The following is a 12,757-nucleotide window of genomic DNA, read 5'->3' as shown; positions in this document are numbered from 1 at the left end:
GCATGAACAGTTTTGCTCTACGGCCTCACGTCTCTAGAGGCCTATGAGGCTGATATTTAATGCGGGACATCTGCGAGCCCCCTACACGTTTGCTCATTTTTTGCCAACCTGTATCCACCTGTAAGAGCAGTTGTGATTACGGCTAAAGGGAAAGGCTCACAAGTAAAAGCAAGAGCAGACAGAGAGGATGTAAGTGGCAACACAGACCAATTAAACTTTTGGTCTGAATTTGAGGCAAATAGTGTTGTTAGTCAATAATTCTGCTACTTAAAAAGATAAGAGAGGTCTTTGAAGTTGATCATAGGTACACTTCCACTGTAAGAGACAGAATGTAAAGAGAAAATCCAGGAAATCAAATTTTACGTTTTTTTTAAATTTTATATTGGTTCAGAAAATAGATTTTTAGCAGCAACAACAGCAATAATTCCATTCCTAACAGACCAGTCCTTTCTTCTTGAAGATATTCTTCTATCCTCCACTTGTTGACTGTATTAATGGCATCAACATAAACTGGTTATCTGTAAACTACACCTTTCCACACCTTCTTGCATTCAGACTGCAACCTCTCGCCAAGACCAGAACTAAAACCCTGCAGGGCCCCAAAGGTTCCCCTGAACTTAAGCCAGAACATGTCCAGGCCCATTTCAAGTTTCTCAGAAGTCATCCAGGGGAGGATTGGGAGGTCAAGTGATAAGATGAGACCAAAATGGAACTCTTTGATATAAATGCCACTCGCTATTTTACATTGCAAGACCATCATTCCCAGCAGCATGGGGGTAGAAGGGTCATACTTTGTGGCTGCTTTTTTGCAAAGGGCAAATGATCCGCATTAAGGAATGGATGAATGGGTCCATGTATGGACAGACATTTATCAAAAACCCTATTACATCAGTGATAGCATTGAGATGAAAGGTGGCTATATCTTCCAGCATGACACAAATCTATAACACATCACCCAGGCAACAAAGGTGTGGCTACGTGAAAAGCATTTCAAGGTTCTGGAGTGGTTTACCCAGTCTTTGGACCACAATCTAATAGAGAATCTGTTGAAGGAGTTGAAAGTCTGTGTTCTCAACAACAACCCCAAATACCACAGCTCTTGAGAAGATCTGCATGGAAGAATGGACCAATGTAGCAGGTTACAATGAGTGCAAGCCTGACCTTAAGGAAGCGTTTGACCAACCAGGATTATATTACATAGTATTGAGATAAACTTTTGTTTTTGACCAAATACTTGTTTTTTGCATTGTTGCACAAATAATTTCTTTCAAAGTTATACAATGTTAATTCCTGGCTTCTTTTTTCGCATTCTGTGTCTCGCAGTTGATGTGCACCCATGATGAGCATAACAGACCTCTCATCTTAGTATGTGGAACAACTTGCAGAATCTGTTGCCTGAAGAAGACTTTTCTTGCCCACCGGGGATGAATTCCCTTAACAGCATGAATTTGCTGGTTAGGTTTCCACACCTGTTCTGTACTTGGCTCCGTTCAGTCATCACTGTCACTTCTGTTGGATTCTCACCAGGCATGAGCTAATGAACAAACAGCGTCACAGCTTGGTTCCATTGGCCTCGAGGTTTTTCTCCTACCTAAAAACAAAAGATGCATACATATTTTAAGCAACAGATCTAAAGTGAAAGAGGCCATCCCAATGCATTTTTTAACCTTTCATAAACTAAGTTCTGCTTACACATTCACTGCTGTAAAACTACAAAATTTATTGTAAAAAAGGGTGTGATATTGACTTTTAAGGAGAAATCTATATTTGTTGATCTAATTAATATCTTATTGTCTGACGGCTGTTGTTAATGGACAAAAAACTTTGGATAATTCTGTCTACAACAAGAAAAACCCTATAATTTAATAAATTACTAATAGATACAAAATTGGTATTTTGTTGTTCATAGGCTTGCCTTCCACTATGGCTATGTTAGAACAGTACTGCAAAATAGAATAAACCATAATTTCTTCAAATCCTAAGTTTATATGCTTATTTATTTAAATGGATTATTTAAATTGTGATAAAGCCAAAACATCCAGTCATGAATATCGATGTTGACATGCTGAACAAGGAATCATCATATAAAGTTTGCTTAACGTGCTACAGCCTGTAATACGATACAAGCCGGTCAAGGAAAAAGTAACTGCTGCAGATTTTTCTACAGCCCTTCCTGTGTTTACAGAGTTTAGAAATGAGATCTCGACTAACTAGAACACTCTGTAGTCAGTTCATCTGTCATTTGTTGTGATTGCATGTTTACAGTCAGTTGCCGACGTCATATGACAGTGACAGACGGAGACACTGGTTTGGCATCTTTAAATAACAAACTGCAAAGCTTTTGGAAATAACAACCTACAGGGAGTTTAAAACCATTGCAGCATCATTGTACATGCACAAAGTAAGAAAGAGAGCGGTTAAAAGATGTGCTGAACTGCATGCTGTTTGACCACAGTGTTTGACTGAATGTCTCTGAAGATTCTCAGTCATCCAGGTCATGTTGTCATAGGATTACGTTCTTAAGAGCAACTGGATTTTTTTTATCTAAAACAGCGCTTCTAAATCTTTGTCCTCTGGGAACAATGTCCTGCATTTTTTAAAGTCCTACTCTGCTCAAACACACCCGCCTTGATGGCTGCCATTATCAGGTCTCTGAATACGAATACGAGATTTTTTATTTCAAATCAAATCAACATTTACATGAAAAAATAAGTCTACACACAACTTTAAAAATAGGATTTGAAAGGGGAAAGGAAGAAGCTTATGCTTATAAAAATACAAACCCCCACTCAACAACACTCATAGCAACAAAACAACAAAATTAAACATTTGACATAATAACGCTAACATACGAGAAACACCTGACGACGACAGACAGACACACCCAAAAACTCCGACCAAACACCAAACACCCTATAAAAAAGGAAGGAGGAAACAAGGTGCCTCAGCTAAAAAAAAAACAAAAATAAAAAAAATAAAAAACTTTGGTAATGATCTTTCCATAGTCCAAGAGAATACACATACTCCTCAATGATTCATTACATCTCGGTACATGTTCACTACGTATCTTTTAAACATACCTTTAAAATGAACAAAATGAACAAGTTTTCATGTCGTCCGATAAATTGTTCCAGAATGTGACACCCTTTACTAAGATACACATGGATTTTAAGGTTCACCTTACTTTAGGTTGATAGAATTTGTTGATTCCTCTCAATTTACATTTATTAACAGCATATCTGTTTTGAAACAAAGATTGAATGTTGGTTGGCAGAGAATTTATTGATGCTTTAAACATAATTTGAGCAGTTTTAAAATCTAACAAATCCTGTAATTTTAAATTAAATGTATTAAGAAAAAGTGTATTGGTGTGCTCATTGTATTTAACCTTATGAACAAATCTGATGGCTCGCTTTTGGAGTGTGACTAAAGGATGCAAATTTGTTTTGTAGCAATTTCCCCACACTTCAATACAATGATTTAAAAATGCCAGTATGAAGGAATGATACAAAATAAATAAAGCAGATTGATTAAGCAACAAGCTACACAATTTCATCAAACCAACACATTTAGCCACTTTTGAATGTAAATAATGTATATGGGATTTCCAACAAAGCTTATCATCAATAACTACACCCAAAAACACATGTTTTTGCACTCTCTCAATCGGTGTGTCATTAATAATAATTTGCACTGGCACTTCCACTCTCTCTCCTGAATAGCATAAATTTAGTCTTTTTTAGATTCAAAGATAATTTATTCCTACTAAACCAATGTTTTAGTATGTTATTTCACTTAAAAAGTTTCTCTAAGTTCTGCCCTGAACATAAAATGCTGGGATCATCTGCAAAAAGTAGGAATTTCATAATTTGTGATAATTTGCATATATCGTTAATATAAAGTAAAAACAGAGTTGGTCCAAGAATTGAACCTTGAGGTACTCCACATATGCAATTCCTATTTCTAGATATGGTATTACCAATCTGTACAAACTGCTGTCTATCTTCCAGGTAGCTCTTTAACCAGTTTTGTGTTACTCCTCTGATTCCATACTTTACCAATTCGAAGGCTTTCTGTAGATCAATTTAAATTCCAATGATGAATTTATTTTTAGCAATACAGTTGGTAATCTCTTCCACAAGTTTGATTAAGGCAAATGATGTAGATCTTCCTTGTCGGAAGCCATATTGACTGTTGAATAGCAAAATGTTTATCTCAATAAAGTTAAGTAATCTTAGATTAAATAATGTCTCTAATATTTTTGAAAGGTGAGGCAATAAAGAAATTGGACCGTAATTTGTAAAACTTTGCTTATCTCCTGTTTTAAAAAGAGGAATTACTTTTGCAGTTTTCATTTTGGTGGGAAACTGTCCACATTGAAATGACAAATTGAAAAAATGTGTGAGTGGTTTGATAATAGTTTTAGCAACATTTTGAATTGGTCTCATATCAACACCATCCGCATCCTGGGATTTTTTTATTTACATTAGGACATTTACATGTCCTAATGGTCTCCAATACCTCCTTCTCATTAGTAGTCATGAGAAACATTGTATTTGAATTTGTCTCAATCAAATCACATGGAGATGCATCAACAGTTTCAATCTTTCTTTCTGCAGAGCTTGATGATGAAATGAACACGTATGCTCATGCGGGGCAACATGGAAAACATGCAGGACAGTGTTCCCAAGAAGCAGGGTTGGGAAACACCAATATAGAACACATTTTGCTTTTCAACTGTCTTTTTCAGAAATTTGTCTGAAAGTGCTAAAGGATTAAAACCTGGTTGACCAAATATCCCACAACATAGGCTCCTAGATATAAAACAAAGTTAATGAATCTAGCTGAATTGCAATGAACTTACCTTCGTTTGAGTGGATACGATACTGGAAGAGTCATCTTTCTTAATTTCTTCAAAGTCATCAGCATGATGCAGCCTGGAATGATTTTATGATACGTTTTAGAGGGCCCTGGATTTTTGAGTACTTAAATAAAAAGAGAACAAACTTTGAACCCTTGAGGCTGTATTTGAATGGGTTGAGTGTAGCTACTAACACAGAAGTACTTCAGGGTGTACTTCACTCTGGACAACTCTGGTTTTAAGTGCAGTTAAGCGGCATTTCTGTTTTTGTACAGTGTGTATTCATTTTAATTTTTAACTATAAATTTTAATTAATTTTCTGTTGTTTTTTTTTTAATTTTTGTAATTCTCAAGCCCATCTAGGGACACATGCTGCAAATTAACTTCAACTAAAAGCATTAAGATGTGGGTATGAGACTGCTGTTTTGTAGTATGTTAATGTTTATATATATATATATATATATATATATATATATATATATATATATATATATATATATATATATATATATATATATATATATATATATATATATATATATATAATTATTTAAAAAATTAATTCATTCATTCATTTATTTTTGTAAAACTAACATGATTATTTTGTATTTTATGTTGGCAGCACAACATTTAAATTGGTGGGTAAAGTTAGCCTTTCGCTTGAGACTTGCCTTGAGGAAGCAGAATTGGGGTTTGACACTTGCGAAGAATGATCCTTTGTTTCATTTTATTTTTATAATGAAACAAACATTACTGTTAAGCTACACCGACCATGGCAATTCATGCAGCCACTTTTAGTGAAAAGTTAAATCCGCATTTTGGGCCTCCACTTTCAGAACTCTCGCATTCACGTGATGTTAAACAACTTTTTTTGTCCGTACTCAGGATCAATGTAATCGGCCGTTCATTGATTGAGGGATGGATGTTCAACGTTTAAGTTGAATGTCTGCCTGATAAACCATGACCTTTGACCAATTTGGCAATGACATGTAAGTGGTGTTCTATTTGAATCAGTACCAGCCGATTCTAAACATCAACATGGAGGAGAAATTAGTAATGGGCGTTTGTGCCCAGTTGTAATTATATGACACCAAGTCTTGAGGAAGATTCACGAGATTTGCCCCGCTTTGATATTTCGCACCAAGCCCCTTCCAGCTGTAGGTGTCGGACAGGCACTAGTAAACAGTAAAAAAAACCAAAAGATTAAGAATTCCCTGCTTGTCGGGTGCTGATCTGGTATGAACACCAGAGGCTGAACGAGTATAGCGCGTTCTGGGAGGCTACTTGGTGTGAATGTAGCTTTAGGATTGGAGCTTGTGTGGTTTCATTTATATTATCATTGCTGTAATACTGTGATAGTGCAGACACATTCAATGTGTATTATTGAAGGATTATTTGTTGCTTGGGCCAAAAGTGGTAGTTATGCCAACTTAAATTGCGTTTTTAAATTAATAAAGTTTTTTCCCTCCTAAATCTCATAAAATGAACTTTTGAGCATCTTTTGAAGAATAGCAAACACTGAGTTTAATTTCAAGTTGACCTGTATTAACCTATTAAGTAAAGGATTAACATTTAAAACTCATAGTCAACTTAGTAGTAGACTTGAATCAACATGAATTGAGAGTAGCCCACAGTGTGGGAGTGGAGAGAACTTGCACCAGGCATTTTCGGGTCAAATCGCATGACTGAGCTCATGCTGATCTCTTCATGGCATAATGTATTTCCTCTGCTGCCCTCAAACTGTTGGTTGTTCAGCCGGGCTTGATCTGGTTTGACCAATATAGTGGCTAATGTCAAACTTGGAACAAATATAGCTTCCTGAGTCACTGCTGACTTTGAACCTTGTTTTTCATGCATCCCTTTATTTCTACTAATTATAGCATTTATTGTAATGCTAGGTTTTATATATTTTCTGCATGAAAGGTCTTTATAACAGTCTTTCTTGAGAACAAAAGTGAAAGATTGTAAATATTGACCATCACAAGACCCATGAAGACAGGCCATTTACCCTTAAAGACATTGCTCTAAAAGTATGGCAACGGGGCAGTAAAGCAGAATGTTTGGTCATGCTTATAGCTCCATAAATAATAGATCTTCATTGCTTGATATGGAAGTGTGGTGGGCTGTTTTGTTTTTCTGATTGCTGCTGGTTTATTTGGCTTCAATTTTCAGCTTGGCACTGAGCACAAAACAAACTAAAACTTACAAAGAAGTGAGATCATAGCTGGAATGATAGATTAAATTTAGAGGAGTAATGTGACATCACATGCAGCTGTAATTGTTCCCCTATGCTATCTGTGCTTTATCTTCATCTGATTATCTGCAGCAGCATCTCCACTGCGTGGCGAAACTCCACTCTTACCTGTTATTCTTAAGACTACTGCCTTGAGCTATCAAAACATTGTTACCATGGAAACTGTCTACAGTCTGTGATGTAAAATTCACTGTAGATGCTAAGCCTGAAGTCTACAAACCAAGTCACTGTGAATGCTGCATACATTGTCGTTAATAGCTTTCTATTAAAAAAAAAAAGATTGATATGCATGAAATGACTCACAAACAGAATGTGAAATCATCTGAAGGGGAGTGTATACAGTGGTGCTATTTGTCAGACCTGCAGTTGACTAAGAGAGGAGCTGCTGTGAATGTGAAGCCGGTGCGTGGGTGGGAGGCGCTACTTATGATACTGCAGCTGGTCCTTTCCCTGTATCCTCTCTTTACAGCCAAACTGCTCATTTTGTCCAATTGACGTCACACACATGCAGATGAAGGGATACATTTAGCCCAGCACTTTACTTTAGTCTCTTCCTTGCAGTGACGCTTGATATGGGGTACTTCTCCAGCTGTTTGTTGTTTTTCTTAACTTGAAGTTCAGTTTCTATTTATTTTAAAGATATAATGAGGCATTCCTAATTCTTTCTTTGTGTTTTGGTGAAAGTGATGGTGCCACTGGTGTGTTGCAAAACATTGAACCAACAAATTAAACAGTAGCTGGTCACAGTCACCAACTACCCTGTGACATATAGATACATTTACAACCATGGCTTTAGTGTTGCTATTACTAACAGATAGGCAATAGCCACATGCTTTATGAGCAACGAGCTCATAAAGCATGTGCTTTATGATATGCTGATCTTTCAACTCCATGAATTTGAGTCAGGGCACATAGTGTGTAAACATTTTTTAAAATCAAAGTAATGTCAAAACAGCTTGAATCAATGTAAAACAGTTCAATTGCACAACAGAAATAAAATTACTAACCATCTGGTTTTAAAGAATTTTAAATGAAATGAAATGAAAGTAAATTAAATTAAAATGGATTGCATTGGATTGGATTGGATTGGATTGGATTGGATTGGATTGGATTGGATTTTAGATCAAATTGCGCTCAAATGGGGGCATGGCCTTTTTTTTTTTTTTTTAGCACATTTGACTCCCAAAAGCTCAAGAATTGTCCAGCATCTCCAGACTGTTTGTCTTATCTATGTGCTCATCTTTGTAAAGTAAAAATAATTTAATAATTTATTAACTTTTTATCATTGGAGCCAGTTTAGCTCGTGCTGGTTTGCGGCACCTTCCGTCCGTGAAACCAGGGTTCAAATCTGGGCTGCTCCCTATTCCCTTCTCTGCTTCTGTGCTGGTCCCAAGCCTGGATTAATTGAGAGAGTTGTGTCAGGAAGGGCATCCGGTGTATAACATTGCCAAGTTAACTGTGCGACTCCTCGAAAGAGAGGTTGTTTCGCTGTGGTGACCCCTGATGGGAAAAGAGAAAGAAGATTAACTTTCTATCATTTAGTTTGGTAACACCTTCCCATTCATTTGAAGGAGAAGGTGTCTCCAAACTTTTGGTCTGTACTGGATATTTTTGATGTCATTGAATTAGATAAATATTTTTTAAAAATTGGATGGCATCATAACCAGTTGGGACAACGATGATAACTTAAGAGCTGAAATGGGTGTTAGTATGAATTTTTTGATCCAGAGTAAAAGCAACATTATATGCACGACAAATTGTCAACATTTTATTCATGTGGATTGCAAATGTATCCATCCATTCATTTTGTGTAACCCTTGTGCTTTCCTAGGCACTTTAACATTGGGAGTTGGGTCATCTAGACCCACTAGACAGTGCTCTGAACCTTTTTTTCTTCAATGATCTGTAATCTTCACTGGTGTCCATGGATTACATGAAATCTTTCCACCTTTATCCACCTTTGTCATGGTAGGAATAACACATCAATGTAAGGGTGGGGTCATCTAAGATAGCACAAGGGTTATCTGCTTTGACTTGGGCAAGGCTATTGGTACACTGGAGTCTATCCCAGCCACTTTAGGCTACATGCATGGTGTATGATGCCTGTGGACAGGTTGCCAGTGTATAGCTGGACAACACACATCTACATACACACACTCCTAAGTGACAATTTCACATCACCAATTCAACCTGTGACGCATGTTTGTGTCCAAGTGCCCAGAGAAAACCCACACATGCATAGAGAAAATGTGCACACTGTATGTTCTCTCTCTCAGTTGCTGTTTACAATAGCAATTTTCAATTAAGAAACAAAACAGAAATTCAGTTTGTCCAGACCTAATATTAAGCCTTGTGTGGACTTATACTCTTTGAAGTAAAGGCTTTTGTTGACCCAAAAGGTCAGTGAGCCACACTTCTGCTGTGCTGCTTAAGCATCGTCTCAAAGTATTTCAAAGGTAATTGTAATGTTACAGCATTGTCTAGTGGGTCTTAGCAGAACAAGTGCAAAAGCCTTGGGGTGGTGGATGTTGAGAGCAATTCAGTGCTGTTCGCCACTGCAGTTATCAGAGTGGTGGATTTTTCTACAGCTATTCTAGATGAGATGACAAATAAACTGAAATGCTTTGGGCTGCCTTTGTTTTTTATCCCAGCAATGGAATGCAATGGAAAACAAATTTATCCACATTTGCTAAACCTGTCTTCGCCATTTTTCCACATTACAGTTTCTTTTTATTCTGAGATGTGCATTTTGTTTTTGTTAGAAAAAGTCATGCTTTTGTTCACGTTGTATTCGCTGCGGGTTTTTGTTTCCCCTCAGTCACTCTTGTATCAGAGTTTTAATTTTCCATGACTGTTTCTGTTTCATTTTATTGCTTCTCTGTGTATTCAGGAGCTTGGGGTTTTAATTTGTCATTGCCAGATCTTCTTTTGTCTGCTAAGTCACCCTACAGGCTTTTGTTTTGTTTAAGTTAATGTCTATCTTTTTTTCTTCTTTTTTAAGTCTATTCATTAACCCAAGCTTCTGTTGGCCAGTCTGTCTCCTTAATTGAGGGTTTTTGTCCACACTTTCTGCCTGAAACACTAGAGTAATCTTAGCAGATATGCTTTTTCACCAATTAAATAGAAAAATATTGCACAGAGAGCACATACTTAGATTTTCACACGTTTAAAACCTTTTTATTAAATTACCCTCCAAAAATTATTTTGAGGTCATTTTCTATTTCTTCACGTTTTTGCATCAGAAAACACTCAGAGTAATACTGTGTGAAGCTTTTTTTTTTTTATTATAAAAACAGCAACTCCTGAAATGTACATAAAGATAAATCTTTGGAAAACAGATTAGAAAGACACCAGATTGACTCAATCAAAATTGTCTGAAAGCAGTGGGGTTCCAAGAACACAGAAGCATTAAAAAAATGCTTAAAATATATATCTTTCTTCATGTTATTTCTGTCTAAGAATATTTAAGAACACCTTTATTCATTCATTTATTCATTCATTCATTCATTTTCTATCCTGGCCACTTGTGGGCGAAGACAGGGCACACCCTGGACAGGTCGCCAGTCTGTCGCAGGGCCACAATCACACACCCATTTACTCTCACAATAGGGACAATATAGAGTTGCCAATTGACCTATGAAGTATGTTTTTGGACAGTGGGAGGAAGCCGAAGGTCCCGGAGAGAACCCACGCATGCACAGGGAGAACAACTTTATTGTTCAGTATTTTTAGTGCATGATAATTAGAAACTCCAACATGATGGATAAGAGGTGTTTAATAGTAAAATACTTTAAGGATCCACTCAAGTGTGAACTACATGAAGGATGCTGAAGCAGTCAAGGGAAGACAAACTGATATTTCAAATTTATGGTGATGTTTAAAAGAATAATAATTTATGATTCCTGTTCGGCATGTGTAATTGATATATATATATATATATATATACTCACTCCTGCTGTGCTGATAAAGCAGGGGGATTTTCCAGAAAGCAGGTTATGCTAGCTCCCGCGGTAAGTTTGAGGTTAAAGAAGTGTACAACCACCGCTTTCGGTTCCAAAAACAGAGGTTTGTTTCAAGGTATGCTCAGTTCCCCTGGCAACTCATGCCCTGAACATAACCTGTTCTGGAGCAGGTTTAGTTGACGGTTAGTTTGTTTTCAGAGAGGTGAAGCAGCATGATGTGTCCATTTGACTTTAAACCTGAACTCTGGCTGAAATCCGCCTGAACTTGCTTCCTCTGGGTATGTCGGTTCCAAAAGACCGGATAGCAATGTGTACATCTTAGATGTGCTATTTTGGTTTATTCCATTTTTTTTTTAATACATTGCGACAATGTCTGCTCATCATATAACAGGCGAATTCATAAGCTATGGATTGTGGTTGCAAATCATAGTGCAAATAGTTGAACATCTTCTGGGGGATGTAAAAGTTAACAGTTTTATCAGATTTTCTCCATTTTTATCCCGTTGGAGTCAGGCTATATTACAAACAAAGTGTCACATGCTTCAGTCATGCTAATTTAAAAGATAAATACAAAATGTAAACAGAATTTAAAATATATATATATTCTATTTAAAGGTAAAGCCTAATGTTGAAAAGTGCAAATTAAATGTTACATTTGATTTGTTACATTTGTTACATATAGTTCAAAAGAGTAATTAAAGGATTCTCGAGTCTCACACTTGGAGCTTGTGAGACATGCATGTCAACAAGACAGATTGCTCATAAGGGTAAAGGTCCATTATCTTTGAATGCACAAATACTTGAAACTTACTTGACATTTGAAGAAGTCATTAACATCCCGACAATGCAGAGCTTTTTCACTTGCTGTGCCGATTACAAAATTTAGCAAAATAACCACAATTTCTAAAAGCCAAAACCCGGCAAACCAAAAAGCAAGCAGCATGAACTGAAAACATACTTACCAGTAATACACCTCACATACTGCATCAGTAGTGGGAAGGGTCATTAAAAGGGCACTGTGACAAGAGCAGCACTTACTAAGAGATGCAATCATGACAGCCAGGTCACCTTTTCAAAAAAAGGAAGCAGTCCAAATGGGAGAAATAATTAAAGACGAAAATCACGTTTTGGGTGTTTTGTAACATGCTGGTGTGGCATTTTTCTGATGATGGAGGAAAATTAAGCTTAAAATTGCATTTCTGAGTTTTTCTTTATTCAAATCATTGTAAATCAGGAGCAGAAGCAGAAGAAAAAACTGACATTTGAAAAAGCTTGTGATCCAGAGCCTACAATTGCAATCCACAAGCTCTCTGCTCTGCTCTATTCTAATGGATCCACTTGTAGACTAAAAGATCCATGTACGTCTTCGTTTTCCTCATCAGAGCTAGTATCTGGCTCAAAACTGTACGGCTGCATTGCTCTAATACTACTCACCATTTTTGTTGGACTGCCAATGTTAGGTTTGGGTTGTGAGGGGCTGTGCTTTCAGATGCAAATTTCTCATGAACTCCTGCTGCTCTGCAGAAACTATGACCTTAAAAAAAGGCACAGTTTTTTTAAATTTCGGCTAAAAACAGAATAATGATCATTAAAAGACCACTGGGAACGATTGTACTATAGATCAAAAAATGGTCGTAGTGTGACTTTAAATTAAGTATGGCTTGGATCTGTCCACCCCTG

The 12,757-nt window shown here is 36.7% G+C and overlaps 1 protein-coding gene across 3 annotated transcripts in view; it reads left to right on the top strand.

The window, feature by feature from the left end:
• The window catches only part of LOC101160590 (disks large-associated protein 1-like), a 91,504-nt gene that overhangs the window by 38,383 nt on the left and 40,364 nt on the right, over positions 1 to 12,757 (top strand). The gene's annotated exons all lie outside the window — the stretch shown is intronic.

The sequence above is a fragment of the Oryzias latipes genome, chromosome 17 (assembly GCF_002234675.1).
Source record: "Oryzias latipes chromosome 17, ASM223467v1".
NCBI lineage: Eukaryota > Metazoa > Chordata > Actinopteri > Beloniformes > Adrianichthyidae > Oryzias > Oryzias latipes.
Note: the sequence above shows the minus strand (reverse complement) of the source record. Positions and strands in the feature narration are given on the sequence as shown.